Consider the following 6,000-nt stretch of genomic DNA (forward strand, 5'->3'; position numbering starts at 1 on the left):
AATGTTTCCATCAGTGACTTTTAACTTAATTTCACTAGATCAGATGATATAGTTCGTAAAGCCTGAACATTTTAAAATTTATTGAAATTTGTTTGATAGTTCAAAATGTGGTCTATACTGGTTGATAGTTGGTTTGCAATTGAGAATAATGTGTATTTTTAATGTTCTTATGTAGAGTACTTTATGAAGGTCAGTTATGTCAATTTGTTTGGTAGTGATTTTCAAATTTTTGGTAAGATTGCTGACTTTCCTTCTACTTGTTCAAACAATCATAGAGAAATAATTACTAAAATTGTAAATTATGATTTTGGATTTGTTTAGCTCCATTTGTAATTCTGTAAGTTTTTACCATACGTGGTTTAAAGTTGTCTTGTGCTATTCTGTTATTAATGTCACTCCATGTTTCTTTTTATTGGTATTAGTATTGCATATTCATTTTTGTCATTTCAATTTTATCTATTTATGTTTTAGTATTTAAAAAACATTTCTCATGGACAGCTTCATTTATTAGTTTCTTTTAAAAAATATTATCTAACAATCTTTGCATATTAATCAGTAGATTTTAGATTATTTACAGTTAATTTGATTATGAACCTAGTTACATTTATTTTCTATACAAGATTTTATTTCCAACATTTCAGTTTTAATTTTATCTATTTATATTTTAATATTTAAAGAACATTTCTCAAAGACAGCATTCATTTAGTAGCTGAGTTTTAAAAATATTTTGTATATTAATTGGTATTTTTAGATTATTTAGAGTTAATTATGATTATTAACCTGTTACATTCAAGTTTATTTTTTATCCATGGTTTCATTTCCAAGCTTTCAGTTATACACTAAACTTCAGTCCAGAAATATTAAGTGGATGTGATAGTTAATACATTGTGTCAACTTGAGAAGTTTAGAAGTTTTACTGAAAGACTCAGCAGAGAGCCAAGATCCTTGCTTTGTAAATATCCTCATCCTGTGTAAGAGGAGGGCACAGGAATTCTGTGAGCGCTACACCTGCCCTGGAGAGTGGGTGGGTGGCCTGTGTACAAAATAAGGCAGTGAAAAGACACTTGCTCTTCCCCCTTCTGCTCTGGCTGCTGCCTTGAAGGGCTGCCCAGTGCCATGCCACCCGACCTTGGAGCCAGCTGATTGTGGACTGAAACTTCCACAGTGAGCTAAATAAACCTTTCCTTTCTTCATTTTGGCTGTTGAGTGGTTTTGTCCCAGCAAGGAGAGTAAAGTAACCAAGAGAGTGGAAAATTGTAGAAGTAAACAATCTTTAAATTTTAGGTTTTATTCCATTCTTAGCAGCACGTCCAGATCTCGTGCCACGCTGTTTGTACCTGTCTATAGCTCATAGTCATCTTGGTTTCTAGATAAACTGTCACAGTATTGCAGGGCTTGTAATCAGGTTCCCCAATTTTACTAACAATGTTCCCAGAATGAAAGAGGAAAGGTACTGGCAGCTTTGTCACAATGTATTGTTATAATTGTTTTATTTTGTTATTAGTTATTGTTAATTTCTTAGTGTATACAGCTTATAAAGAAACTTTATTATAGGCAGATATATATCGGAAAAAATATAGTATTGATAGGATTTGGAACTGCTATCTGCAGTTTCAGGCAACCCTTAAACTGTCTCCAAGGGAAAAAGAGAGACCTCTGTGTTTGTTTTTCAGGTGTTCCAGGTATTTTTGTAGGGGATCGGGAAAGGATTTTACTATACAGTCCCGGCTGGCCTTGAACTCACTATATAGCTTAGGCTGGCCTCAAACTCCTGCCTCAGACTCCAGAGTTCTGGGATTACAAGTGTGCACCACTATGCCTAGCATTATTTTTTTTTTCACTTTTTCTATTTTTTAAATCATGTTTGAGTTAACTGATTTTTTTTTATAATTTTGTTTGTTCTCTATTGTCAACTTATTAGTTACATTTTTTGCCTTATAATTTTAATGATGAAATTAATCTATCTATATAGTGTACTATATATATATATATATATATATGCACACATACATATTGTGTACAAAATTCACATCATTGTCTTCCTTTAAATGATCAACAATTGTGTATATGTAGAAATCTCCCAGTGGAATATTTCCTTTATTATGCTTGTTGTTTATGCCATTGTTGTCATATGTTTTGCTTATACATATATACCTCACAATAAATTATTAGTTTTACTTCAATAGTAAATATAAAGTCTTCTAATAAGGAAAAATTACATATATTTATCATGTTTTATATACTTTATTCATTTGCCTTAGGTGCCTATTTCCATCTTATTTTTCTCTGTTATTTTAATGTGGAAAATTATTTTTAAAAAATAATACTGCATATTATTTTTCTTCTACTTAAAAAAACTTGTTTTAAAACTTCTTTTAATATGGGCTTACTGATGAATTTTTAAAGTTTTGTATGTTTGGCAATATCCATATTTTAACTTTGCTTTTGAGAGATATTCTTGCTTCATGCAAACCTCTACTTTGGCAGCTTTTGTCTTTAAGTATTTAAAGATGGCTTCCGGTGCACATGGTTTCCTATTAAAAAGTCTGCTCCCGGTTTTATCTTGTTCCGCTTTATGTAATTTGTCATTCTCCTGGCACTCCCAGCCCCAGCTGCTGTAAGATTTTTGTGCTTATATTGGTTTATTTAGCAATTATGACTATGATGTGCTGTGGTGGATTGAAAACTAATGATCAATTTCAACATCAGCTGAATTGAATCAATGTGGTGCTGCGTGTAGAAGGTCCCCTGAGGACTGTTGCCAGCATAAAAAAGGAGACCTAGAGAGGGACAGTAGCATTGTGGGTTCTCCTAAGTGTTGTTTTCCTGGAGGAGCTTGTCATGCTGGCTTCCTTGATATGAGCTTGGCTATTATCATCGGAGTACCTTGGGACCTTGTTGCTGAGAATGGCTGTGGTTCACTCTGGGGGCGCTCTGGTCCTTACTTTGAGCATTGCTTCCTGGCTCCTGTGGGAAAGATGTGTGTTGTTTAATCCCTAGGAGAAGCTTGTCACGCTGGCTTCCTGATAGGTACTCAGCTGTTCTCATTGTTGGAGGATCTCCGGACCTTGTTGTGGCTGAGGATGGCTCTGGTACCTTTGCAGGGAGCCCTGGTCTTTATTTTGAGCATCGCTTCTTGGCTTCACTGTGGAACCCTCAGCCTGCTGGCACAGATCTTCTAGCTTCCACCACTGACCTTGGAGCCTTTCCAGCAGAGATCCATAAAACAAATTTGTGTGTCATTGCTGTGGGCTCTGGGCCTCCAGCTGGACTCACGCAGGACATTGCTGTGGGATCCAGGCCCTCAGCTGAGTTTTCTAGCTTTTTAGTGTTGTGGACAGATTCCTTGCACTTTCTTTGTATTTAACTCTTGGCATGATCATTATAAGTAATACTCTAAATTATGCGCCCTGTATATAATTGTTTTCCTTTCAAACCAACTACAACAAATGCCTTAGTGCTCTTTCTTTTCTTTCTTTTTTTTTTTTTTGCTGAAGGTTGGGTGAACTTCTTCGATCTCTGCATGTATAGTTTTAAATAAGTTTGAAATATTTTCAACCACAATTTCTTCAAATATTCATTCTGTCACCTGTTTTTTTGTTTGTTTGTTTGTTTTGTTTTGTTTTTTGTTTTTGGTACTATGGATCGAGTGCATGATCTTACACTTGCCAGGCAGGTGCTTATGCCACTGAGCTAAATCCTTGGCTCATTGATACTTTTTAAATAGAAATTTTTGATGTGTTTTCTTTTGAATAGTAGTTATTACTGTGTCCTCAGATTTACAAATTCACATACAGTATTTTATTTACCATTAATCTCATTTAATTTTTATTTCAGATTATTGCATTTCATGTGTCTAAATTCAATATAAGTGTGGTATAAAAACACTTTTAGTTCTCTGTTTAGCTTTTTGAATATCTGGAATAAATATGTTACTGTGTTCAGCACTAATTCTAACATCAGTGTCAGTTCTGAATGAATTTTGATTAATTGATTATTCTCCCTATTGTCTTTCCTTTCTTTCTTCCTTTCTTTCTTTCTTTCTTTCTTTCTTTCTTTCTTTCTTTCTTTCTTTCTTTCTTTCTTTCTTTCTTTCTTTCTTTCTTTCTTTCTTCCTGTAGCAGGAATCAAACTCATTACTGATGCCTGCCAGGCAGGTGCTTGAGCCATATCTCCAGCCCTTATTCTCCCCGTTATGAAGTATACATTCCTTACTCTTTGAGTCTCTGGTAAACCTTGATTGGATGCCAACTACTCTTCTTTGAAGAGTGGACATTGTTACTTTTTGTTAGTCATCCTTGATTTTTGCTCTGGTATGCAACTAAATTACTGGCATTGTAATCCAAATATTGTAATCCCTTTTCCCATCCTCCTTGTCCAGAAAGTTTATATTTGTAATTCCATTGAAACGTTATTAGAATCCTGGCAAGTTTATTCCAATCTACGACCTCCAGGGCAACCCACAGTGAGAATAAAGACACTAAAATGTATTCATGGTTAGGGGAGCCAAAGGTCCTAAGCCTGATCCAGGTGAGGATTCATGGGACGAAGGCTGTGACCCTGGTCCTCGCTCAGAATGTATTATTAACTCAGGAAGAAGGGAGTGGCTCAAGGGTGAGTGATGGTGAGAATGGCAGGAATTATGGGAGTCTGTGAGCCGGCTTAGCTAGGAGGCTGGAAAGCACGTCTGCAATGTGCAGAGAGAAGCATATGCAGAAAAAGAGTAACCTGCCGAACTCAATTGGGGTAGCAATGTTTTAGGTGGCTGTTGCTTCAGCTTCTGATATGTAAACTTTTGTGCCCTGGGAAGTCATAGCGGCTCATCTTGAGGTTTGAACCCAGTTGACATTCCTGGCATTATGTGGCTCTGCCATCCTCTGCTCTGTCTACAGGGAGACACAAGGTGAAGAAACAGGAAACTGTTGTGGCTTTAAGGAGTGCACATCTGTACCCAGGTGTACCTATTTGCTTAAAGCCAATTACAGGGAGAAGGAAACGGTTTAGCCGGCTCTGTACATATCAGTACATGGAGACATGGCCTGGTTTAACTAATTTGGTGGCAATCATTCTGCCTTCAGGGAGAGGCAAATGGTCTTCTATAACTTGGAGATACTTAAGCCACTGGGGTCCAGATTTTATGCCTTGCAAAGTGGGAGAGGAGGAGCGTTTGTTTGGGGCTAATTATTTTACACTACTGAGTCATGACCTTAAAGCTATTTTGCCAAGTACCCCCCAAATTTTGACTTTTTCTAGGTTGCTGGTGGGAGAGGACAGGCTATTTTCTGGGTCCTTTGGGAACAACACATGCTCCTATCTGATTTACCCCCTCTCCACCATTGTGCAGAATCTCCACATGCATGCAATATTCTGCACTGTGTTGAATACTTAGGGAAACCACCCCAGGTCTCAGGGTCTCTCTCTGCAGCCATCTCTTCTCTGGGCCTCTGTTCTATAAGCTCTAGCTGCTCTAGTCTTCCTGGACTTGTATCTCTGTCTTCTCATCTCAGGGAGTCCGCTAGCCTCTGCCTGTGTTCCGCTTTCCTGGGCAAGAGTGAAACTCATCTCATTCAGTTCACATTTCTCACAGATCGCTGTCCTCCTGATAAGATAACCAATGTCTTGAACACTGTCGTTTTATGTATTTTGTTGGCTGTTTGTGTGTATGTTTCAGACAGGAGAAGAATTTGTTTCTTTCATTCTATTGTAGGCCAAAGTAGACTTTTTAAGCAGGGTATCTTTGTCGTGTATATCAAAGAATCCTGTTGCATTTGGCTGCTGAGGGAGTAAGACAACAAGAGGGAAACTGCTTCTGCACAAAGCCAGTCCATCCTCTGTTCCTGATGATGTCTTCTGGTGAAGGGCACATTCTTCTCATATTCTCAAAACGTGAGAATTTTAGTAGGGTCTTTCCAATGTAGCATACTAGTGGCCTATGATTACATTTTAGGCACCAAGGCAAATAATAATCACAGTTATGAGAATTTCTATGTGGGGTGCCCA

This window comes from Cavia porcellus, unplaced genomic scaffold (assembly GCF_034190915.1).
Source record: "Cavia porcellus strain 051 isolate PalLab524CR breed Dunkin Hartley unplaced genomic scaffold, mCavPor4.1 scaffold_24, whole genome shotgun sequence".
Lineage (NCBI taxonomy): Eukaryota > Metazoa > Chordata > Mammalia > Rodentia > Caviidae > Cavia > Cavia porcellus.